This window comes from Ambystoma mexicanum, chromosome 3p (genome assembly GCF_040938575.1).
Source record: "Ambystoma mexicanum isolate Mex_15411 chromosome 3p, UKY_AmexF1_1, whole genome shotgun sequence".
Lineage (NCBI taxonomy): Eukaryota > Metazoa > Chordata > Amphibia > Caudata > Ambystomatidae > Ambystoma > Ambystoma mexicanum.
In genome coordinates this window covers 1,119,933,269-1,119,960,295 of record NC_090925.1, presented here as the reverse complement: position 1 = coordinate 1,119,960,295, position 27,027 = coordinate 1,119,933,269, and the positions used below count along the sequence as shown (strand labels likewise).

General features: G+C 44.2%; 1 protein-coding gene across 1 annotated transcript in view; it reads right to left on the bottom strand.

Annotated features, from left to right (window-relative positions):
- The window catches only part of SHROOM1 (shroom family member 1), a 439,332-nt gene extending 412,518 nt beyond the window's left edge, over positions 1-26,814 (bottom strand). Inside the window, exon 1 of the mRNA XM_069652491.1 lies at positions 26,596-26,814. The gene's annotated coding sequence lies outside the window, so the exon portion shown is untranslated. The remainder of the gene's footprint in view (positions 1-26,595) is intronic.
- Between the last annotated feature and the right edge of the window lie 213 nt (positions 26,815-27,027).

Sequence of the window (27,027 nt, the reverse complement as noted above, 5' to 3'; positions counted from 1 at the left end):
GAGTCCAGGGTAGAAACTATTCCTAGCGACGGTGGGTACGGCAGCCTTCGGCGCTGGAATGCCTATCGCCAGTTGCTGGATTTTGCATGCCAAGCTAGGGCGGGCGGTCAGTAATAGACAAGGGCTGGTCAGACGCTTTGTGAAGGAATGGTGGCTATGCCGCGCCTTCTACCGCTTACAGCAGGTGGCAGGAGCAGAGAACTTGGAGTGGCTGGTGGTAAACAGTAAAAGGGTCTTGCAGTGGGCTGGGCCACGGTGAAGGACACGGACACGTTGAAGTCACAGAGACTAAAACATTGTGTTGCCCATACGGTTTAATTATTTCAGTATAAGTGAATCCTTATTTTCCAAGCACGCTTTACAGAATCAATTTTACCATGCAGGGTATTATGTACAAGTGGGTTTACTCATAAAAAAAAGAATGCTCGGTACTTTCATTAAAAGGAAGACGGAAAAAAGTGTTACTTAGTAGCTAGCTTGTGTAGGTGTAGACAAAAAGCTAAATAATTAGCATGAGAATTTCTCAGAAAATTCGAGATTAGAATTTTTTTTAACTATCAAAAAAAAGTGACAATGAAATATTGACACTTGCTCAACCATTCTTGCATAAATCGAAAGTCAACAAAAAAAAGGAAGTAGGTCCAGAAGCAAAACATGCATCCATGTCATCTCTTATGAAAAATGAACACCTTACCTTCAAGGAACAACTCATAACCTGGCATTTCAATTAAGCCCAACATGAGAACAGCATCAAAACCACAACCAAGCAACCACACCCCTTATCCACAGCAATATCACCACAATAGATGGCACCCACTACAATGTTATGAACATTCCAGGAAACCCACTCATCTCATAGGCTAAGACTATGGAAAACAATGACTTTAACCTGGGGTTCATAGTCCATTAATGATCGATTAGGATTCTAAGGTTCCTCATAGTTGAAGTGGCTAATGCCCACTAAGTCCGGGTGTTTTTCCAGAAAACGGCAAATATACCTAATATATTGCATAGCAAACACCCACATATGCATGCATTACTCTTCTATTCCCTTTAAACGTTTTGATGGCCTTTTCCGATGCCTTTAATGCTGTCCAGGAGCAGAAATCAGCTCTGTCAAACAGCTGAGGAACACGCTTGTAGGCGATATTGTTCACCAGTAGTGAAGTTGCACGCCATTCCCTTGAATTTAAAACCCTGAAAAGTATTTTCTTTTGGAATGATGAATACAAGGTTATTGCTAGCTTTTTACCTCGCAAAAGTCTATGGTTTAGGTGGTGACACTTGGGAAAATGTCATTGTGTTGGCATCTGCAAGAGTGAAATAGCCTGAGCTTTTTTGATTTGTAGTAATAAAATGATGCTGGAAATTGTGTCTGCTAGTAAGACCCCCATTGCATAATGCCCCATGCCAAAAACATGGTGAACCCAACTACCTTTGATGTGACCGTCTCCCGACATCGCCAGTGCTGTCCATGCAGTGGCTTCAGGGAAGGTTCATAAGGTCACGTGTACATTCCTGAGTAGCTGCTGGAACACGTTTTAACCGCAGAGGTGAGTTTTTAATAATCAGCACCTCTGGCTCAAAACATGATCATTGGGTGCCACAGCAGCTTGGTGGCACCTTAACATCTAAATGGAAGCCATAGTCGGACATTTTGGCTACTGGGGTTACACAAAAATACAGCCACAAGTATTTGGATGTAATGTTATTGTCTGTCTAGCACAGTGACTTATGACAGGGCTGGTTGTGTATTAGCAGTCGGCCTGGGTGTACCCACAACAACCATGTGGGTCCTGATCCAGGAAGCTTCACCTTGGATCCCCCTCCGTCCCCAGAGGCAGGTCGAAACCTTGCTCCAGGCACAGAAGCAGGGCCCAGGAGGTCCCCAGGGAACCGGTGCTCCAAAGATAGGTATGCATGATAATGACCCCCTTATATCAGGGTGGTGATTGCTCAACAGAAGGAAAACAGAGAAGGTGGGTGGAGTAGGAGTAGGAGTAGCCCGAGGAGAGGTTTTAGTCCAGAAAGGGCTTCCACCATCTCAGACTTTTCTGGAGCTTCTCAAACTCCCTGCTCCCTCCCTATTTCCTGCAGAGAAGACACCCTGGGTATTATGTCAGCAGGCAAAGGACAGTGGTTACAGCAGCCAGGATTAGACTGTGGACCAATACTGACTAAAGCGATCGAAGAAAGCCGCCTCAAACAGATTGTCAGCTCAACTCATAAAAACAACCAACTTGAATGCAGACTCAGCCTGCTGGGAATTATCTACTCACGATCTCGAATGCAGACTTTACCCGGCAGAAGCATAGCCTTGCCACAGACTTGAATAGCTTCACTCAACCATCTCAAATGCTGACTTGATGCACCGATCGCCCGTGCCGTGAATTGACTCACCATCTGGACACCAGGTCAACTGCAGTAAAGCCTTGAGAAGCCCGGCTTAGTGCCCTTAAACCCCAGACAGGAAATCAGGATGTGCTTCAAGAGGCCGTGGCCCAAGGCCCGCCTCATGACCTCCATGACTTGTAAGCCTACTTTTATTGCAGTTTAAAGAAATATCTTTGAACATGGACACTGCTGCTGTAAGACTTTGCCTGTACAGAGGCGGGCCAGTAGTATTTTTCCATTAGTGGTGTACATTTTTGTTAGTGTAATTAAATATGTTATATTTGTATAGAACGTGGGTTAGACATGCCTTTATTTTGGTACCACTGTCATTAGGATTTCGTCTGTCCCTGCACACTCCCTTCCCCAAGGGCTACAGTTTACCCTCTGCTCACCTTTCCAAAAGGGACGAAGGAGGTATACCAGTTGGGCTGCGACCGTTTCACCTTTATGATTGGGATCACTGCTGGTTTAGTAGGTGTTTTATTCATTACTCATCCCTGTACTCCTGCAGAGAAGCAGTCATTTTGCCACAATTGAATCTTTGTGAATTTGGATGCAGGCTCTCCATAAGTGATTGCAGCAGCCCGCTAATTAAGTTCTAATCAAAAAACATCAAGAACCCACTATGAAGAAATTAAAGGATCTTAGATGGGCCACATGATGGAGACCACATTTCCAAATAGAAGTTGGAATTCAACCCCAATGTTTTTTTTTGCATTTTCAGCGTGGGGAGCAGTCTACACTAATGGGATTGCTGGGCTCCTTCAAAGGGCACTCACATTTCCATCCGTCTTACCCTTTCAGTGGCTAGGCCAAGAGTCAGTCTCTTTGAGGTCTCCATTATTGAACATAGCGACACTAGAAGGCCACGAAAGGCTGGAATGAAGCATTCATCCTGGACCACTGTCTGAAGCGGCACTGGAAACTGTGGCTACCATTTCCAGTATGTACCACCAGAATAATGGTTGCCTCTTTCCATAAAATTTGAGAAGTCTCTGGGTATGAGAGAAATTACAGAAAACACACACAGAAGACTTTCCAGCAAGCTTGCAGATAACAAAGACCCCACAGGCTTTGAGGACCCCGCTTAGGAGAGCAGTAATGAGCAAGGTGGAGCGGCCTGCTCATGCCACCAAGTCAACGCAAGAATTTCCCCTTCTGGAGCAGATCTTCTCGAATAGGACAGTGCGAGTTAAATGCTAGGAAGTTCCTGCACAAAAAGTAGTCCCCTTTGACATTGTCCTTTCCTGGGATGTATGTAGCACTCTGATGGAGAGGGTGCGATTCTGCCCAGGAGCATCAATTGAAAGCCACATCCACTAATGATCTGAACATTGTCCCTCCTGGACAGATGATGTGGCATTTCCATAGGAGCTTGCAAATGGCTTTTTCCGGTTCCTTGGCAAAGCTCTTTAGGAATATAATGATGGCGAACAGTTCCCTCCATTTGAAATACCTCTCAGCATCCTCTGGAGAGCAGCTTCCATACACTGAATTGTTACAGTGCAGCTCCATAGCCCTCCGTGCTGGCTTCTGCTGTCCTCATGATGGGAGGCGCAGACAGTCTTTAAAAGTGTTTGTAGTTGTTTGCATCAGTCACGGAAGGAAAACACACACGTGTCGTACAGTGAAGGACACTCCCGTCCCCTGCACACCATTAATGGTTATAAAGCAACTACAAAAATTCAATACATTTGAAAAATAATGGATTCATGGAAGGAAGTATTTGTCATACACTCTACAAATTCAAAAATTAGACTAAGCAAGGTAATTTATATAAAACAAAAGGTTTTATTCATGGAATAAACCATGGAACTGGTTTGACACGTTTTGGGACAGTATCCCTTCCTCAGGAGCAACAATGTTCATGTCAAAGTTTCAAGAATCGCAAGTTCAATCCCATGTGGTTATCCCAATTAATTCAACATAGTGGGATTAGAATTGCCTGTCTTATATGATTACAGGTGGGACAGTACTCCACCTGGATATAACGCTTAAGGATGTGACAGTATGACCACAATCAACTTCAAAGGTTAAAGGCTCAATATTTGTATCTACTGTCTGATCTTAACCAGAGCGTCAAATAGAAGCAAATTAGCACAATTCGGCATGCATGGGTGTAATTTTAGGGGGTCGGGGGCAAGGGTTGTTGGTTCCCCACAATTTTTGTGGCACACCATTTTGTCCCACTCATTTGGCAAGGGCCCCTTTCATTTAGAGGTCACGCCCTTCCCCCCCCCCCCATCATTTTCAGTAATGTTACTCCACTGTCGGCACGCATTTACAGATTTTGGGTGGGCCTTGCCCACTCTGGCCCTATCCTTGTTTATGCCTTTGGGTCTACTTCTGTGCTTAGTGAAGTTGGTCCCACGCTTTGGGGAGTTTGGCATGATGCAAAATTAGGAGTCCCATCTACAATTGGGTTTGTAATCCACAGGATCAACAAAAAAAAACAGAAAAAAACCATCAGACCAAAACAGATGCCTACTTATCATTTTAATGCATTTGGTGCAGCTATGACGTCACTCAGCTAAGAGGCGTGTTGTACTGTGTGGAGCGCTTCATTCCGACCAACTGTCAGGTTGGAGAGCATTCAAAGCAGAGGGGAATTGCATTCTGGGGCACTCATCAAGCCGCAGAATCCATGCATGCATAGATGAGCAGCATCAGGGTTTTACAGCAAAGATGAACCTCTGGTTCTCTTGCTCACCCTAACCAGGCCACATTTCGGGCCACCGCTCCTACTATGCCTGGCATAGTCCTATGATGATCATCTCTTAATGGTTGAAGTTACTTAAGTTCTCCCATTGTGCCACGCCAGCTCTGCAGGGTGTGTTACACTGCCTCCATTGGGTATGCGGGGGAAGATGAAGGCATGCAGAACTGTCACATACCAGCGAAAGGTCTGGGTCTATGCTGGCTAGGGCTGATGGGCATCATAGGCCAACGCATCTGGATGGTAACATACAGTGGCTACCCCTGTACTTTGGTACGGTAGCACATTGGGTGATGGGACAGTGAAAAGAGTTTGTCCGGGGGACACCTGTTGTTCAGCTACTTGGGAGCGTTCTCCGGGCTTAGTAGAGCATGATCGTCTGCTTGGACTGGAGTTGAAGTAGGAGTGCTTCAATGGATCAAGTGGACTTCTTGCAAGTGCCCACTAATCCGTTGGAGTTGCAGCAATCTGGGCTGAATGCTTGGTTGTTTCAGAGGCGAAGCCTGCAGGGATTGGGCATCACGAATAGTAAGGGCGGCGTTGTGGCAGGGGCACAGATATAATGCCGGGGTTACATATGGCTGTTCCACGCTTCCTAGTCTTACTCTTACTCGTCACCATCCAAGAATCTCTCTCCCCCCGGCTCACGTCAAGCTTTGGCCACACAACGGGAGTATTTTCTAGGTGTAGGACAAGAGGGTATCAGATTGTACCTCAGAGCAAGAGGGAGGAGAAGGACAGACAAGTCATTAATGAAGAACACAGCCTCGTGTTAGTAAAGGATGTGACGAGCAAGATCAAGACTAGGAGTAGTGGGGATTATCATTGTTTACCTAGGCCGCAGAGCGTGTAGGAGATTAATATAAGTAGATTGGCGCTAGTTCATATTTTGGGCCACCGTTGCATTTTATGGCCGTTCCAAATACATTTCACAAAGTTAAACAAATAAAAATCCTATTTCAGCTGTAAGAAAGCATGGACCATTTTAAACATAATTCATATCTCCCCTACCCAGGATTCATAACGGACATTTGCCCTTTTTTCATTTGTTTTTATATATTAGTTTAAAAAATGATGGTTGTTAGAAGTGGTAGAATGGTAAAAGTGGGGTAATGGCAAGTCCTCACCGCTTCCTATATGATATTGGAACAGTTTAGCGAGACACTGCGGGGGGGGGGGGGGAGTGTTACGTGAAAAATGGGAAAGTAAATTACGCCCCCCCCTTTAAATCATGATTAATAGGTGTGGTATGGGGTGCCGAGAAAAATAGAAATCTTTAACAAATATTTGTAGATAGTATCGAGGAACTAAAATTACTGTATACTGAATGAACAAATGAACAGTTGCATCTGGAGAGGAACATTTTAATTTAAAGTGGTACAAACTGGTAGGAAACATTCAAAACATAAACCTCTGATACGAATACTCCAAAAAGGTCTTCTAATAAAAAGAGTCCCCACCCAAATGGGTTACATTTTCTTTTTGAAAAAGGACCCATTTAACACTTGAGTGCCTGCGCGAAGAATATACACACGCAAGATGTGAGACATGCCTTCCAATGGGAGTTATTTTGCGAGGGGGGGGGGGTGAGTCCCCGCCAAGTACATGCACCCCCAGGTTAACCCCCCACCCTCCCCAACCCCCAGCCCACTGGTTCCCCGTGAATCCCACCCACCCACCTCCAGAACCCATTCAACCTGGTCATTACTGCCATAGGAATCTGAGGAGAAGCTTGGGTTTATCAGTGCTAACAGCACATTTCTGCAGGACAGACATTTCCGGTACCATTTTGTTAATTCAAATACATAAATCGGACAGAGTCTTTGTGGACCTGGCAGTTACAGGTTTTCTGATTTAAAATAAATTATAATTCTGGTGCTTTATATGAGCAGAAATCCAGTTTCAGAGCACTTGGTAACACAAGCTACTTATTAAAATACAACACTATCGATAAATCGGACCACACGCCCCGGGGACATCTGTCCGTTCACCGTGATCAAGCAATGTGATTCCCAACGGTCATTTGTTGAAGGTTACGTCCCTGAAGATCTTAAAAGAACCTGGCTCACATCTCTACTTAAGAAGCCATCACTGGTCCCACGTGCCACAGACAACTTCCGTCCAATCTCAAACTAACCCTTCGTTTTAAAAATTCAGTGCAAAATGGCCATTAAACAGTTACAAGAACATCAGGAGCGAAGCCAACCTTTGGCCGACAGATATAACAGATGAGCTTCTTGATAGAATGGACCCGGGTTCAACAGCATTGCCCGTGTTGCTATTTCCGATGGCTGCTTTTGATACTCTGGACCATACCATACTCAGGACTAGACTGAAGGTGGTTGCAAAAAGCCCAAAAACGCCTACAAATGGATTGCGTCCTTTTTAAAGAGAACATAGAGCCAAAGTAAAACTTGATGCATTTCAAATCAGAAGAATATAGTATTGATTGTAGGGAGCCATAGGGGGCATTATTTTTCAAATTATACCTAAAACCACTCCATGGCTGATTAACTGCACAAGGCATCCACTTTCAGATAGCACAGCTGATCCTTCAACTGAGCATAGACAGTCTTCAAAGGAACCCCGGGTCTATAGAATTGTATCGCCTCAAAATAATCGGAACGAAAAATGCCTAATGCGCTTTCAGCAGTAGAGGAAATGCTGAATCGAAGAAGGGGTTTGCTGGGGTGTACCCACGCCCGTCGTTCTGTATATACGGAGTCGGAGATGGAGTTGCAGGGGTGTCCCCGCAGTGACAAGGCGGGAAACAGGGGACTTGCACATAGATGTGCCATCCATGTGAGCACTGCATGGCTCCATGATCGCATTCAGAATTCCGGTTTAGAAAAAAATTGTGGGCCACGCCGTGAGCACATAGAACAGGGGACACAAATTCAAGTAGCAAGCTACTAGCCAGCCATAAAAGTCACTTGCCACCTCAATGCTATACATTCACATCACCCCATTTCTTACTCGCCAAGAGTCCACTATCACAGCCAATGGTGAGTGGAGAGCGCACATTTTGTGGCCAGATATAGAATATATTTTTTAGTAACAAACTAGCTTAGCCTCAATGCTAAAAGGAAATGAATGTGTGATTACATTTTTATGCCTTGAATAGCAATGTCTTTAGACTATATCAATATCAAAATACAATCACCAGTAAAGAACCAGGAGTCTACTTTGACAATCACTTGCCCATGAATCAGCATGTTAAAATAATCCAACTTTCAAATTTTCATTTGATGATTCTAGGTTTGATTATGGAAATGAATTACAAGAAACACCCAATTATGTACAAGTAATACAAAAACATGGCTGCTAGGATATCAACAGGTGTCCCATATGCAACACCCATTCTCAGTAAATTACACTGGCTACAATTCTAAGCAAGGATTACATTCAAAGAATTTACGCTCAAGGTACTCCACGAGATAGGCCCAAAATCCTGAAACGCAAAATGTTAACCTTTATTGCAGCCTCACACTCTTAACTTGCTCAATCACTATCCCGGGTAAGCAGAGGAGTCAATCAATCTAGAACAATGGGTCACCATTTTCAGGCACAGAATAGCAAACTCTGGAACTCCCTCCCACATGACCTCAAAGCTATCAATCAACTTCCAGATCTTAGACGAAAACTCAAAAGCTCTCTCTTCCATTAGTGCCCTACAGAAGGTTCAAAATGAATCTGAGTATTAGCGCCTGGTGCCCTTTTGCCGAAAGTACACATCTTATCACATGAGTGTGGTAAAGAGGTGAGATTACACCAGATAACGCTTTAAAAAAAAGTGCTGAATCAACACAAACTGATTGTTCCATTTAAAGATAGATATATTTGTAGAAGGGGAACTGTCTATGGAACCTTGGGATGTCCCATCTACCAATGGGGATTTTGCATATCTCGGTGCTATGAACATAAGGCAGAGGGACATGGGAAGCCAATAGTGCTTCTGATCCATGTCCCCACAAGGAAATCTAGAACCTCTCTAGCTTCCCTCTCAGTCATAGCTACATAGCAACCACAATGCTTAACCTTATGGTTATGGCACCGAGCACACTTCTGCATCCAGAAATATAATCTGCAGCTCCTTCCTCCCTCTGGATCGAGGGATATAGTGCATTGCTCAATATATTTCCAACCTTCACACGTGTCATTCTCCTCAGTATGCAGACTCACAGTACCTTCAGGGGGACATGGCAACCAGCTCGTTGTGCAGCCAGTGCAGTGTCCTCAATGATATAGCACCCAGCTTGCTCTCCATCTATGGTCTTATCAAACCTCTCTCCCATCTCACACCGCCGAGCACCAGCCTCTAGAAGCCCTGTGCACGCTGACATCAGTACCACCATACCCAAGAAATCCCTCATTTACTCCAGGGCCGTTGGCCCACCACATGGGCCCCACTACTGACATCCATCTCTTGTCCTGAAAATTGACTAGAGTAGCAGTTGTATTAAAGTAGAGGTGCACCCTCATAATGGAAGGTGGACCCTATGCTGAGATGGTGGCCCTAGGTTAACCGTATGCTAACTCAGAATATAAGCCCTGCTGTCTCCAGAACTGGTACCCTATACCTTCTCTAGTCCTTGTCCCGATGGGAAGCCCACACAGCTAGTCCTCGTGCACTGCATCGTAGCAGGGCAGACTCAATAGGGCTGCTTGGAGACGGTAAGCTACCGCCCTTCACTCTCCCTTGCCTCCCTGCTCAGCAAAGCTTACTGTCAAGGAAACCTGCTGAGTTACAAGGCCATAAAGGATATTTCCTGTCTAGGTGACGTGACGATAGTTGATATGGAGAGGGCGGCACACCTTCACCTTGATCGTATATGCTGGAGCTGACATGCTCGGATATGATTGGACAATGAAGGCGAACCCGCAAAAGCTGGTCACCAGTTGCCAAAGAAACAAGGCTCTCTGCAGGTTATTGCAAAAGACGCGTGTGGCCAACTCACGCGTCTAAGTGAATGCCGCATCAAAAAAAACACATCCAGAACGGGGAGGGGAATGATTCACTCATAACGTTCCAGTCCCACGTACGTAGCTCACGGCTGCGTGTCAGAAAATGTGTAGCTTACAGAGAAATGTTAATTAGCACGCTATTCCAAATAGTATGTGCAAAACCCACTGACTGGTTGGGATGGGACATTGCCTGGTGGGTTTGCATTAGGTGCAAAACTACCACGGCACCACTTGTGAATCACTATACTACACTGAAACATTCACCAAATGAAATACTGCGGTGGGTACTGGATGTAATAAAGAACTCTACCAACACATCCAGAAGCTTACTTGGGAAAGAAAAAAAAAAAAAAAAAAAAAAAGTGCGCTGAATTTTCTAGATAGAAACTCATACACAAGGGATGAATGAAGAATTAATTCCTCCCTTATAAGATATAGGAGTCCATCTTTTTATTATTTGATTATTCATTCACATGCAAATGCACCCCAAGGGGTGATACCACATTGTATTCATATCTTTAAGCTAAGTAGTGGTTCATATTCTATAGTTTTTTTATTAATTTGGAGTCATCTTCACTCCGGCCAGAATGCCTTGTTTTATTTTCACTGTTCACAACCAGGCAATGTCCTATCCCAAACAGCCAGTGGGTTCTGCACATACTATTTGGATTAGCGTGCTAATTAACATTTCTCTGTAAACTACGCATTTTCTGACACACGCAGCCGTGAGCTACGTATGTGGGACCGGAACGTTATGAGTGAATCATTCCCCTCCCCATTCTGGACGGGTTTTTTTGATGCAGCATTCACTTAGACGCGTGAGTTTTTCACTTCATAAATCAGGTAGCCACACGCGTCTTTTCCAATAACCCGCTGAGAGACTTGTTCCCTTGGCAACTGGTGACCAACTTTTGTGGGTTCGCCTTCGTTGTCCAATCATATCCGAGCATGCCAGCTCCAGCATATACGATCAAGGTGAAGGTGTGCAGCCCTCACCCTATCAACTATCATCACGTCACCTAGACAGGAAATACCCTGTAGGCCTTGTAACTCAGCAGATTTCCTTGACAGTAAGCTTTGCTGAGCTGCATGGCAACATACCGCAGCGACGCGGGTAAGTTCATAGGATGTATCAGTTGCATTTGTCTGACCAGCAATAAAGGCAGTGCAGCATTCATGGCTCATGTCCCTAGATACCCAACATTTTTTGTTTTCAAGATGGGCCATTTTAAACGCACCGATTTAAAAACGCACAAACTCATAAGTTCCTCGGAGAAAACTGATTTGTTTTGGAGTTCTCCGTTCTACGGCAGAATTATGCCTTCAATACTCTTTTTGTTTTCCTATAGGTCTATATGGGACTAGTCAGCCTCAACTGAATCAAAGTCATCGTCATGGCAAACCTGGCGCTAATTCACCACATCCCTTAAACGGATTTAATTTGCAACCAATTCAAGTAAGCAATTGAGTAGATGTGGCACAATACTGTTTTGCCCCCTCGGCAAATTTTTGATTCTCACTGCAGGACTAGAATTAATTTTAGATTTTTGACTTAACTAGATTTAAGATTATCGTGAAATATAGCCCACACTTTGGATGTTTGATGTTAAATCCAGCTATTCAGGATTCCATCACGCTATGGTTGCACTACAGTTTTCATAACCAGGTAGGCGTTTGACTACACTTTCTTTCTTACTCAATATGTAAATCATTAGACTAAATTAGTAATGGACTGATTTGTCCACCCATAGATGGTCCAATTGTATGTTGTTCTTGATCTTTCGACCTGCTGTGATGCGCTTGGTCGCCACGGCGTGGGCTTCTGTCAAGCAATTTTGACCGTGGAATCCCCCCCAGTATTATTGGGTAAGGCTCTTTCTGGACAAATTCAAATTAGTAGCCTTTCCTTGTTAGATTAAATAATATGTTCTTCTACCCTGTTGACTGAACTCAATCTATTGAAAGGTGTATAGAAATGTCATTCCTTTCACAGATTTTTAGAAACTTATTTTTTGTTTGTCTGCTTCCCCGTTGGGACTACCACTTCATATTGTGCCCCGAGGAAGGAGGTTTCAGATTTTGAAGGCCTAGAGGTGGCCTGCCAAAACGTAATCAGGTCCATGCTTTGTTTCTTCATTATTTGTTTATTGTGGAAATACATTCATTTCATTTTGGTCTTTAGGAATGTTCATTCACTCAAAACATTTTTTGTCGTTTTATTGTTCTTCATTCATTGTTTTGTGTCTATTTATCTATGCACTTTTCAAATTCTAAAAATGTTGAATATATTTTGCCAAGCATCATTGTGTTTTCTTTTTATATATTTAAGTCAATAAACTTAATGAAATACATAATTAATTTCTAAACTAGTATCGGTGTTTCTTTTCCACCTCTTTTTTGATTGAGTTTTGTGTCCCAAAGGGTAATTAAATAAGGATATCCTTTGATACCAGATTTGAATAAGAATTATTCAGGATTCAGGTTTGAATTCAATTCTGTTCTGCTTTTTGGATTTCATGTTTTATTATATTAGTCCCCCGCCATAGCTGTACCACTCTTTGGGGCAACCCACTTTTTAGTTTCATTGCTACCTATGTAGGTCTTCAGGAGGGTCGATTTACATTGCTGTGCGTTTCTTCATAGGCATATTTGATTCAGTTCCTATTATAAATATAAAATCATTAGTCTTCCAAAATCGAGGTTAAATATTGGCTGAGGCTTAATTTGAAGTTTCCCTTGATTAAATATTGATTAGAGTTTCTCTCTGACCAATACCTATATAACGATGAAAGACGTAGCACATAATTAAGCAATCCCCTCAGTCCACCCCTCTCATCCCTACGTATCCTATTTCTCACCCAACTCTTCTTAACCTATTTTGGTCTACCCCAGATTGCGCCCAACGGTCCCTTCCCAGAGGCTTCGGGTCACTGTGGACAGCAGAATAACCAGAGGAAAAAATAAACATTTTAAAAAAAAAAGATTTAAAAAAAAAAAAAAAAAGGTCTGGAAGAGGGAGGTAGGGCTGCTGGGTTTTTATGACTAAAAGTAGACCAAGAGCGATAGAGGCACACACTAAAGCTGAGGACTGCCCTGGTATTTCGATACATGCTTTATCACATGTGTGGCACTGAGTGTGCATTGTCCTCAGAGGGAGGAGTTGAAGGCGACGTGAATGCGCTCTGCTGGCGTTATGACAACCTTATAATGGACCCAAGGACCAAACTTCAGAGACAACAGCATTTGTTATTTTCTACATTTTTTATTAGTGAATACTGTAAAAAGAAATGCATGAGTTCTGCAGCACTGCCAAGGAACCAGTGGCCAGCACACAAATGTAAACATTGCCTTTGTGCTCACAGGACAAATGGATTATTGGTTTTAATCAGAGGGTGATCCTTTCCAAGAAGGAGGGGAGACAAAAAGTGTTTATCAGCGACAAAAAAAAAGCTTTAAAAAAAATTTAAACGATTTTTCTTTTTTTCTTTTTTTATTATTAAGTTTATTTAATTTTATAGAAAACATACAAGCAACAAACTTATCAGCATTGTAATCGTAGAACTCATTGCATAGAATCCACACCCCATAACCACCCCCAACCTTCACAGAATCTAAAAAGCAAAACAGGCCAACTTATTATCACATGTCATCCAAAAACCCACCCCACATATCAAACAATTTCAACTTTTTGTTCCTGCGAAGGATAACCTTCTCAATTCTGGCCACTTGCCTCAAGTCCTCCACCCATTCTGAACATGTCGGCCTCTCATCACATTTCCATTTTTTTTTTTTTCGCAGAATTTGTAGCCCTAAAAAAACAGCATTTCTGTGGATAAGTGAGATCTTCCACTTTATAACACTATCATCTTGGGTGAGGATGATAATCAAAATCCTCTTGCAGTAATAGAACCTCATTAATCTTCTCAGTGACACTCCTCCAAAATGTCCTCAGTTCAGAACAGTCCCAGATCAAGTGTTCAAAGGAGCCGACATCATGCTTACACCTCCAACAGGCCTCTGAGTCAATCATCCCTCTCGCATCAAAAGTCCCTGGGGAGTCCAAAACACTCTATTAAGAATTTTGATTTGGCGGCATTGTTCTCCAAGATTAATGGATGTCAGAGTTACGTTTTTACAAAGAAACCTCCACCTCTCCACAGTCATATCAGAGCCAAGGACCTCAGACCACTTAGTTAACAACCCCTCTGCTGGCGTGTACCGTTGGCTCAGATTTCTATATACTTTGGACGCCATACCACCTAATGTCTTATATTCAGGTAGCCATAACTGCCAACCACCGCCATCAACAGTTCTCTGGTTCCGCAGCAAACCTCTCAATTTTCTGTATTCACCCATTGTACAGTCTCGGAGATCTTTAATTTGTGCAAGTCTTCTATAGCTGATCCATTTGCCGTCTTCCATCAGATCACTCAACCATAGTACACCACTCGGGAGCCAGTTCAACCACAATAGCGGCCTCTCATTCAGCAAAATACCTGGATTCAACCAGATAGGGATGTAATCATTATCACATACCTTGCGCTTACTTTTCTTCCATAGTTCCCTCCAACAAGTTCTCAGGAATCTTGTCGGCGGAAATGAGCGATAACCAGATCCATCCACCGTGGACAGTATGGCGCTAGGCGGCAACGGAGAAGAACTACTTGATTCCGCCAGCGTCCAAACATCCTCCGAATCTTCAATAAATGGAACCAGATGCCTGGCTCCAAAGGCCAAATGATAATTCTCAAAGTCAGGAACCCCCAAATCTCCACAGCCTTGGGGCAGCTGCAATTTCCACAAGCTGAGGCGTGGCTGTTTGTTCTCCCAGAGAAAAGACTGGATTAAACTCTCAATTTTCCGCCAATGGCCCTTCTTCACGTCCAGGGGAAGCACACTGAGCACATAGTTGATTTGCAATGTTGATGTTATTTTGATGGCATTCACTCTCCCCCAGAGACTCAATTTAAGTGCATTCCATCTCTTCAGGTCCAGCTCCAAAGATTGAATCACATGTGTAATATTGACATCCATTATTTTCGAGACATCATTCGTTAGCCAAATCCCAAGGTATCTCATCTTATTCGGACACCACTTAAAGGGAAAACCCTGCATCTTCAAAACAGTGCAAGTGGTTGATGCCGGCAGCGCTTCCGACTTGGTCCAATTGATCTTGTATCCAGAAACCTTGTTGAACACATCGATCAACTGAGCTCTCCACATTCTGAACCACCACCAGCATGTCATCCGCATACAACCAAACTTTCTGGGAGGCTGCACCAAAGCGTACGGCCTCAATTCTATCCTCTTCTCTTATCCTCACAGCCAGCAATTCCATGGCGATCACAAACAGAATCGGCGACAGTGGACAGCCTTGCCTCGTGCTTCTACCAAGTTCAAAAATGCCCGAGTCCATGCCATTAGTCCGAACACAAGCAGTCGGCCGGGAATACAGCAGTCTTATCCATCCGATCATGGTATCTCCAAAACCAAAGCCTTTCAATGTACTTAAAAGATATGTCCATTCAATACGGTCGAAAGCTTTCTCAGCATCCAAGGACAACGTCACCACATCATTATGGTGTTCTTTGCTTTCATACAGTGTCAGCAACAATCTTCTCACATTTTCTGAAACATGTCTGCCTTTTACAAATCCAGATTGGCTTACATCTATGATATCCATCAGCGCATTCTCAATCCTCAAAGCTAACGCCTTGGCGAAAATATTGTTGTCTGTGTTCAATAAACTGATCGGCCTATAGCTGCCAGTTTTCACTGGTGATCGTCCCTCCTTCAGAAAAACAGAGATTGAAGCATGTCTTGTTGAACTTGGAAGGCACCCATTCCTCAAAGAGGCGCACAGCATCTCTAGCATCAAAGCAAACAGCTCTTCTGGGAAAATTTTAAAAAGTTCAGCTGGTAGCCCACCCGGACCTGGACACTTCCCAGAATTCAGCGCATAAGCAGCCAACCTGAGATCCTCCACGTTCAAATCTCTTTCCATGCACTCCAAGGATTCCAAACTCACTTTCTTCAGATGGCAGTCGTCAATGAATTGACCAATTGTACGCTCAGATAAGTTGATCTCTGAAGAGTACAGGGTTTTATAATACGACAGAAATGCTGCATTAATCTCCACAGGATCAAAAGTCACCAACCCATCCTGTCTTTCCACTGCATTGACAGATCTGCCACTGTCCATAACCCTCAACCGATGTGCCAGAAGTCGATCACATTTTTCACCTTTTTCATAGTAGTTGCTTTTGGTTCTAAAAAGCAACCACTCAGCCTTTGAAGAATACAAATCTTCCAATCGTCTCCTTTTCTGCTTCAATATTTTTATAGTCCCATCTGAAAAGTTTTGCATATTATTTCTCTCAAGATCCTGAATGTCCACAGTAAGCTTTTTCACTTCTGCATCTCTCATTTTTTTCTTTTTGCTGGACAAACCAATCAACAATCCTTGCATATATGATTTGAAGGCTTCCCACACAAACTCCACCCTGACTTCACCAGTCCAATTCACAGATATAAAGAATCTCGCCTCTTGAACAATTTTGTCCACAATTTCATCGTCGTCCAAGAGGGAGACATTCATCCGCCAGGTGTTAGACCTAGGAACCGGGAAGGTCAATCGCAAGTCTATGGAGATTGGAGCATGGTCCGAAACAAGTAGTGATCCGATGTCACCCCTTTGGAATGATTGTGTACAGAGGCCAGAGGTCATAAGGAGGTCAATTCTCGAGTAAGCATTATGCCTTGCAGAGAAGAAAGTATATTGTCTCATAGAAGGGTTTTGCAATCTCCAAACATCTGTGAGGTTCCATTCATCAATTAGTCTCTTTAATGCTGTTCTTTTCAGAGCGTTGGCATTGTCCACACCCCCCACACTTTTATCAAGTCCAGGTTCTAAAACCACATTGAAGTCCCCTCCCAAAATCACATTAATGGCATTTACATTCTGCAACATTTGCGTTAAAGCTACAAAAAAACTACCATCACCCCCATTCGGAGAATATATATTGCAGAAACAATACTGAGCATCCTGAATATGTGCAGTGACACACACTATACTTCCATCCCCATCCTTCAAACACTTCACCCCAGTGATCTGGAGATTCTTCCTAAAAAGAATACACACACCCCTAGAACCAGTAGTGAACGATGAACCATAAACATCACCAAACCACTCCTTTTTCCACTTATCTATATCCACATCTAAAAAATGAGTCTCCTGAAGCATCGCGACATCCACCCCCATCTCCCCTAGTTTACTCAAAATCACCTTCCTCTCGACAGCACAATGTGCACCATTCACATTCCAAGATACCACTCTGAAATTCCTCTGATAAGTGTAAGACATTGCTAGATCCAGTTTCCCAATCCTTGCAATTAATTCACAAGACACAATACTACCTAAACCTATATTCAAGTAAAGAAATAAAATTAAAAAAAAAAAAAAAAAAAAAAAAAAAAAAACACTCCTGGGCTTAAACCACCCAACCATCCAGAACATCCCTTCCAGCTACACGCCGAAAGGGACTACCACCCTCCCTCCCTTAGGTCAGCCTATAGAAAGCCCATAAAGGGTGTCACAGACCACATTTGGTCAAATTCAAATGAAGTTGAAAATACAATTTGGTCTAAGGGAATTCCCACAACTCTCCAGCAAATGAAAGCACAAATAAAAGCATTCCTGAATAGATGCAACATCCCCTACTCAAAAACGCTAAATACCACACCATGTGTCAATCACATGCCTAGACAAAACCTGAATTCTCTTATTATAACTATCAACGAATCACACTAATCCACCTACCGTCACAACCATCAGTGTAAACATCACAAATCCCAACTACTGCGGGCATGCTGAGCAATTGAGCGTGAATCATCACTAGAAAGTGTGAGCAAGTGTACAGAGAGTTGCAAAATACCTGTGTCCCTGCACCCTACCAAATGAGATTAGAAGCCAGATACAGCATTAAACTTTTCCATGGCATTCACACACCAATCCATGACTAACCCGGTGGCCTTACCACTCACCTTGCCAAGCATAAAAATCAGAATCTCCGGTATTTCCTGGACACTACATTCCCCCATGTGACTTCCATGGCACAAAACTGCAACCCCCACCGTGTTAATCCAAATGTACTGTATAACTGGGCACTCCAGATATAACGTGTTGGCACATCACTCATTGCGCTTTGAGAATGGAATCAAACCCTCTCCAACGTAAGCATTACTGTAAAAAAAAAACCCTAATCGAAAATTCTGTTTGTGATTTGGTAAGTAGACAGAGGTGCACAATCATATCTTAACCATAGGCCTCGTCAGTGTTCACATTAGATGACAGCACTATTACATTCTCACAGCTGATTTCGTTACTGCACGAAAGGAAATGTACCCATGCAAAGTAAAAGGTGTAGACTACAGTGGAACCCCAGGTACCCAGTAGTGACAACTCTCACCTTCTTTATGCAGTGATGGTAATGGCATACAGTTGGCTTCGTTATTAAAGTACAAGTACATGTCAAATGTATCCCACTCAGCATGTCAGGGGTGTGCAACCAGGACAAGAACAACTGTTACATGTGCAGGGGATTAGCATTGGGCAGCATACTCCCAAACGAGGCATTCCTTCATCTACTTCTGGCTATGGAAACAATACAATGCGATCAACGTACCACAGCAGTCCAGGATAAAGCCGTGCAAAGGGCATTCCCCTCCCCTCAGCCACAACACATGCACCCCAGCCTCTACACCCACTGTGCCCCCAAACACGTGAGCATGCAGCAAGGCGCTTTGCCCGAAACACGCGCGCTGCGGCCCCAAAGGAGAACGCGCCAGTACGCCTTACCTCAAATGTGCGTCAACAGTGGCCAGTCACCCGCATCCACCAATCCAACACACCGCTACCGGCAAGACTGCGAAGGGTGTCGCACGGCTGACATTTCCGGACAGCACGACACCTCCGGCACTCCGTCCAAACAAAACACAAGCACCATCACCTATAAAAAATCTATAGAGCGCGTACTGCCGTAGAGTAAAGCACCCATTATCCGAGCCCACATCAAGCCTACGCTCGAGCGAAAAACCGTTACAGCATATTTGAAACATTAAGAACGCTCTGATACCTAAACAAACCAATTCCAATCTAACAAATTCAGGAAAAAATGAATCAATAAAGAAAAGTAACCTTACATCTTCACAGCTTCATACATCATGCATCACATCAATCTGCAATACTATTATCCAAGTTCAAACCCCCAGCCCTCAGCCACTTTTCAGCTTCAACTGGATCCTCTGTGGTTTTGACACCTGATCCAAAAAATATCTTCAGTGTCGCTGGTTTCACCAGCAGAGTTTTAATCCCTTTTTCTTGTGCCAAAGCTTTTGCACTTTGAACGCCTTCCTCATTTCCACTATTTCCTTAGGGAAATCTGGATAGATCGCCAATTGATCTCCATTTAGCAGAAGTTTCCCTTTTTCTCTCGCAGCCTTTAAAATCCTTTCCTCTGCACTCACTCTGGACATCACCATGATGATCTGTCTTGGTTTTCCAGCCTGGACCAGCTTACCAGCTCTAAAGGAGTAATCCATGTCCATTTCTTTTAGGATGTTGTTACCCAAAGTTGCCTCCAGTACTCCTCTGACTCTGTGATCAAGGTTTTTGTCCAAAGCAGAGTCTTCACTCACACCCAGCAAGCGCAAGTTCAAGTTCCTTTGATCAGCCTCCAACATCGGGTTCCTCCTCTTCAAATCAGAAACTTCATATCTCAACTCTTTGTAGGCCCTATAACTCCCTGCAACCTCCGTGGCCAAGGTTGTATTTTCTGCTTCCACTTTGGTGACTCTATTCTCCAGGTGACCGACTTGAGAGGACAATTCACTGAGGGTAAACTTCATTTCCTTCACATCCTGGGCAATCTGGAGAAGCAGTGCATACATGTCACCAATCTCTGAACTCTCATCCATCTTCTCCCCTTGTTTAGCTTTTTTGGAGTTGGGGTTGTCAGGGATCTCAATCTTCTTCTTTGATATCAGCGCAGGATTCATTTTTCTCAATTTCCAATATTAATTATCTATAGGCTGGGAGGGAGCAGGAGCAGTTGCTTTAAGCTGCTGCCTTGTTCACCAACATTCCAGAATCCAAAATTAAAACGATTTCAAAATTGCACCAACATAGTAAACTGGATAATTTTGAAATGTTAGTGTTCACATTAAACGATCAATTCTTGTATATACTGTAGACCTAAGAAAGTTACACGTCTTGCTGAGCAAAGCACATGATCAACGCCTAGAGTGACCATATCACATATTTTCTGACAGATGGTTATACATTTCAAGAGGGTGAGTCTGGTGCACTCCTATTGTACCGTTTTCAAAGATCCCTTTGAGGGAGGATAATTGGACATATTGCACTAATGAGGGTCCCTTGCTGCTTTGTGCAAAATCAAAGAGCAATTTGGCAACAGAAGAAAGACCAGAGATCTTTTCAAATGATAAAAGGACTGTATGCTTAAATCTTTAGGTTTGGAATGCAAAGTGGGGTTGGTGCTCCTTTAATGTTCCTTAGCACGACCCTCATCATAACATTGAAGTGTTTCAGTACATATGGTTCTTGGTTACAGACTGTCTAAAGATTTAGATGAGAGGATAACATGACTCCAACATCTGTCACCATTGGGGTCAGAGAGTGCCCAATGGAACTGGAATTTTGTAAAGCCTGGATGCTGAGGGGAATGCACATACATTCAAAGAGAATTATATATGTAGGATCAGCAATCAAAGTGACAAAAATGAAAAATATGAAAATCTAAAAAGGAAATCAAAATCGGTCAATACAGGTCCAAACCCTCAGTTGTTTGGAGGAAATCTGAGATTAAGTTGCAATCACTTCATTCAATTATTCTAATGAGGATGCTTCCATAGAATAATGTTTCAAAACTCATCTATTCTACATGTTATAGTTTCCCTTGAGGTCATTACAGAATAAGTCTGCTGGATGAGAGCACCATTGTCACTCATCTTTCCATTGACTTTACAAAGTGGAGAAATCAAGTCGACTCTGGGTTTGGACGGTCACATGGCTGGAGGTACTGCCTCCACTTTAACCTCCAATGACAGGGGGAGTGGATCAACACATACAGAACAACAACTATTGGGTAAAAATCATCAAGAGACAGAGCCATCATAAAAAGCAACTGCATCTTATGGCGCATCTTCACATACTGGACTATGCCAGTCACTCTGCGCCCGACTTATATGCCAAGAACATATACCTTAGACTGCTGAACCATCTACTCAACATATTACAAGGAGCTCAAAAGGCAGCAGCCGCATTACTGCTTCGACAAACTTTTTTTAAAATGTGTTCCCCATCCCAGCAGCACCACACTCATTGCAATGGCTCCCAAATAATAATAAAGGGTGGCTGTGGGGGGGAAATACACTTCCAATCCCTACCTATCGCTCACCGCTCCTACTGTGGAACAAACCTGGAATCCCAAAATAAAGGAAATTCTCACGCTACATGCCCATGACAACACTAAGATCTAGCAACAAGGCACTGGCAATGGTGCCAAACTGCAACTGAAAAATAAAAAGGAAGCTCCATTTTCTCCATCTTTGCAAGCACATTCTGAAATTGCAACCACAATCTGAAATTTCTTACCCAACACATTTGGAATGAGGAAGACCTAAACTTCAGAAAGAAACTAAAAACAAACCTGGCTCTCCAACTAACCCCCATGAGATCACTGATCAGAACACTCTCACCCTATTTGGATTGAATCCTCTACAACCAGAAGACAGCCCAATAACTTGCACTGAAAAAACATGTAACAAGACCACCTACCAATTCACAAACAGGTGCATACTACCCTGGACACATTCCCACCATATGTGTATGCATACCACACCTCCTCAACCCTTACACGCATGCCTACCTCCCGCTAACCAACAAGGCTCTAAAACCTCACCTCTACACCATGCCATCTTCCCCTACAGACTACAACAACTGGAAAACTACCAGGCTAAGGCCTACACTCGCTTTTCAGACACCCCTCAAACCAAAAGCACTCTTTTCAGCCCTTGTGTTCTTCGCACAGAATAACATGCATCCAAACGAATTTGGCAACTGCAGAAAATCACACCGACAGAAGCCGGATACGTCTGACCTGAACCCCTCAACAACACAAGTTTTGCTATCCCACCAACAACACCCCAACCCTTCTTTTAAGGAGCAGTGAGGCCAACAACAAACAAACAAAAATATCAGGAAGGCACTAAACAAGACGACATATTTCTATTAACACCAACTGTGAATCTGAAGGAATTACCTTCAGTTGCAAGGCATTCATCTGGTGGTATCAATCAGTTTGGCGAAATACCACTGGTAATGCTAGCAAAGGCAAGGCAAGTCCCTTTGTGCTTTAAGTACACACTGTGCTATGTTTCTGCCTTGGAATCATGGTAGCCACAACATTCCCTGAATCCATTTGCACTACGAACAGACCTTCTCACCTCACTGAGTCAGGTGATCATTGAAGTGGTGCCGCATATTATCTTGCCGCGCATCAACCATTCCAACCTAGCTCATCCCACCTTTCTCATAACTGTGTCTTATTACCTTGATTAAATTATGATGCAAGACAGCAGAATCACACACAGGGGTGGACTGGGAACCAAAAGAGGCCCTGGAAATAATGTTCTAACTGGCCCCATATTACACATTTTCAGGAAATCCAACCCTTTCCCTATGAGTACATTTGGAAATACCACACAAAAAAGGCCAAGGGTGCAGAGGCCCTTCTGGGACATTTCCAGAGTTCACTATACGCCAGTCCACCCCTGGTCACACATCCATTTAATAAGGGGACATGCCATTGTCAGGACACTGTTCAAGTCTTTCGAAATAAGTACTACAAGAATAATTTAGGCGCAGAGTCATTTATCTACACCAACAAATATATCCGTCTCTACAATTTATAAAAGTATTATACATCTATAATATACAAAGGGAAATGACCAAGCAGTTCAGGATGGTTCAGGATGGACTGCCCCTGTTGGGGTGGGGCCAAGCCTGATTTGCATATTGTATTTCCCCCTTTTGTAAGGGCTTGGCAGGTGAAGAACAATGGTCTGGAGGGTTGCTCAGAGCAACGCCTGTGGTCAAGATTCATTCTGAATCTTCCAGCCACCCTCTCTCTTATTTTTGATGGAGGCAGGAAGCCACCCTTCCTCTGCCTTGCTGTTGTGAGGCGAGGGACCTCCCGGGCCCCCTCCGGCATTCAAACGGGCACACACACACACATGGACCAAGGACCCACACGGGACGCGTGTTGCTTGCTCGGGTCCCGGCGGCAACTGCGGGCCGGGACCGCCTTTATTTAACATAGCGCATGCGCGGGCCTCGTTATGGGCCACGCATGCGTAGAAGGCGTAATCACTATGCAACACTTGCCACCCAGTCAACATCTCCGGTGCTTGCACCCATTTTTTAAGATATGACCTGCAGGTTGCACCTACATCTCTGCAGCAGGTGCATTAACCCACCCGCGCTGTATTCTCCATCTTACGTTATTACTGCAGGGACAAACCCCTTGAGGGAACAACGGCTCCCAACACAGACCTCTATCGACCCTGAAGAGCACTACTTTTTAAAACGGGTCTGGTGTCACCGTCCACTGGTAGGCTCTTATCTAGCCGTTCCTTGGTTGGCCTGGCTCACCCTGAAACACAAATAATTGATTAATACGAACAATAGCCTGAGCGGAGGCAGAGCCTCCGGTACACAGTGCGAGGGCGGCTAGTGTCACCATATCCGGGTGCAGAGCACGCACGCAGCGTGCAGGAAAGGTCACAAAGCGGTGCGTCTTAACGAAAAATAGAATCGTCACCTTCCCACGAGTTTCCCCCAACTCCTCCCCGCCACGCCCGAGCAGGTGCCCAACGTTTAACCAATCCCTGCCCATTCAGAGAGCGCAATACCTCATTGCAACAACCACGCCACAGAAAAAAAAAAAGAAACGAACCAAAAATGGGAAAGAAATAGTCCGATGGATGGGACTGGCTCACGTACGTTTTAACCCGACGAGTCTAGTTTTGTCGTCAATCAAAATGGTTTAGGAAATTTTTAAGAAACGTATATACATCAACGATCTAGTGTGCAAACGTTTCAGGAACGAACGAAACTTCAAGTGCACAAACAAATGTTTAACCGACTTTATGAAACCCATGCCTTGTGCATGAAAGAAAAAAAAATTGACCAAAAAGTTAGGTTTAAACATGAACATTTTGTATGAAACAGCGGCCATGTAACGTCGGACTCTCTTTGCTGCACAACACCGATATCCTTTCCCAACACATCTCGTAATTGGGGCGTATTATTTTAATCTTTCTTTCTCACACCATAAAGGGTCGAACTAGGCCATAAAATGTTCTCGGGCACCAATGAAAAAGTGGCCCACAGTTGCAAATGGCAATTCATTCCTTGTGTGGTTCTGTTAGAATAGTAACCAAAAGAGGGTGGAGGAGGGGGGGGGGGGGTTTATTTTGATAAAATGTGATGCAAACTGCATTTTAAAGAATATTTATTCAGCAACACTGGTCAAAATTACTAGCCGCAGAGTGAACTAACACGTCAAATTGGCAATAGAAAGTGGCCCACTTTGACCAAAAACACTGGCCCACACCAGAATTTTTGGTTCTGCCCTGGGCCTATTGCCCTATAGGCCAGTCCGAACCTGCACACCATATTAATATCACTGCCCGCACCTTCTGCTCCTGCCTGTTTTTCAGGCTTCCCACCTACCACCTTTCCCCACTACGCCCAGTCTATAGTTATACTTTTCTCCCTCTTCCTTCACAGCCATTTATTTCCTCAACTCTTGCCCTTGCCTGGCCCTCATTTGAAGCCTGTCTTCTCTTAAATATCTTATGCATTGTCTTCAAGTCTCTGCATGACGTTTTCCAGGATGTGGGCGATTTCTTCAAAAATATTTCACCTAATGGAGATTTCACCGAATCCATTTCACCGAAAAATGAAATCTACTTTTTTATGTTATTGCGGGGGAACCCGTTCACCCCTCTCTAATTTATACCCTTATCCCACCTATTATGCATTACACATATACCATTTCCCCAACCATTTTCGGTGAAATCTCATTAGGTGAAATGGTGTTCCCCACCCTCTCTCTCTCTCTTGTATTCCCTTTCTTGCTTCTTGTGTTCGGTGTCTGTCTTCTTGCATTTGTATTTGTTTTATTTGTATAGCGCAGCCAGGCCCGAAGGCAACTGGGCGCATGTCACGTCCACTGGGGGCTTGCCACGTCCAAGCCGCCCCTCCCCACCTCCCACTGCCTCTTTCCACTTCAATCATGTGCCCTGCCTGCTCCAAAGCATTTAGACTGCCTGCCTTTAGCAATTCGTTCTTCCCCTGCTCTTCCTATTTTCCGTTCCAGCTGTAAAGCTTTCCTGCAGCATCTTAATGTCACCTTAATTTGCATTGGTCATTTTTTTGCTCCGTTGAATTTAATTGTGTTCAGCGCTTCATAAACAAATACAACTTTAGAAGGCTCCTGTGCGGTCATCATGGCCAGGGTGACGCTATTCCATGTCATGAAATTAGTTAAAGTTAAATCGGCTGAACAGTAGACCTCCGGCCCACATCTCTCACTCAATAAGTGGCTGCATCCACAGGTTGCACTCTCCATGAGTTTGCATTTAAGCAGCTTTTACGTTAATTAGAATTGGGTGAACAACTCACAACTGATGTAAGACGAAATGAGAACATTAAAGCCAACTTTGTCATAGTGGCAGCGCTATTGAATAAATGTGCTTTTATTTAACATCCTCAGGGGCGTTGCTAGGTCTGGAAAAGATCAGGGGCTAAGCTAATGTCGGGACTGGTGGGACTCGGGGCTAGGTAGCATTTTGGCTGTAGCGCCTGAGTTTCTATCCGGGGCTACAACCAAAAGACCTGGGGCTATAGCCAAGACCTGGGGCTATAGCCCCCCCTCCCCCCCGCCCAGCAACGCCTCTGAACATCCTGATGCAATGTCAGAATTGCAGTCTTGATTAACTGTAATGTAAAATGCACGCGGCCCCATTGTATTAAATACTTGTGGAAGGAAAGGTGCCAGCCCAGTGACATGAGGGTCACCGGTTCCAATCTCATATGATTACATATACAATATATTCGGTACTTAGGGACAGCCTGTGGCATAGTGCCCTGGCGAGACAATGTCTCCTGGACCCCGTGTTCCTCTCTTGCCCCGTCCCTTTACAAATTGGTATCTTGTGCTTAATGTCAATTTGATCAATTCGAGTCAGTTAAGACGGCACCTCCAAAACAAGACTACAAATCCTAGAATGCTCTCGTGTTATTCATTGAAAGGCCAGGGCTGGGGAAACTGGGTCCTAGAGTCCTCTGGTCGCCTTAGGCTGTGGGTGGCATGAAAGCGCAGCGCGCTGTATAAATACATGTCGACATGCACTGGGAAGGGAGCGAGGTGTACCTGTTGCTGCCGCTCTTCATGCGCACATTAGACGCCCCAGTCGGCAACGCATCTTCCTCTGTCCCCCGTAACATTCTGCGCCACCGTGGCCCTACGGGTTGAGGTCACGTTTCCCCATTGCAGGGCATGAAGATTACCCAGTAAGGCAGGTCCCCGGTTGGTTGCAGGAGGCGGTGTCAGTGTCCGCCGTTCCCTTGGCAGCTGTTCTCCCAGCCCATGAAGGTAAACCTGCGCGTGCCAGAGGCCCCAGCCAATCGGGGCGAGGGGGCGGCGCCGAGGCAGGAACCTGAAACTCTGACGTACCAGGAAACATGTACACCTGACCCAGATCCACTCACGCGGAAAAAGCTAACTGTGTCAGTGCAGGAAAGGCACACGAATCGCGCGGCGGCCCAGCAGAAATCGGCAGTTTGCGGAACGATACAGCAAAAG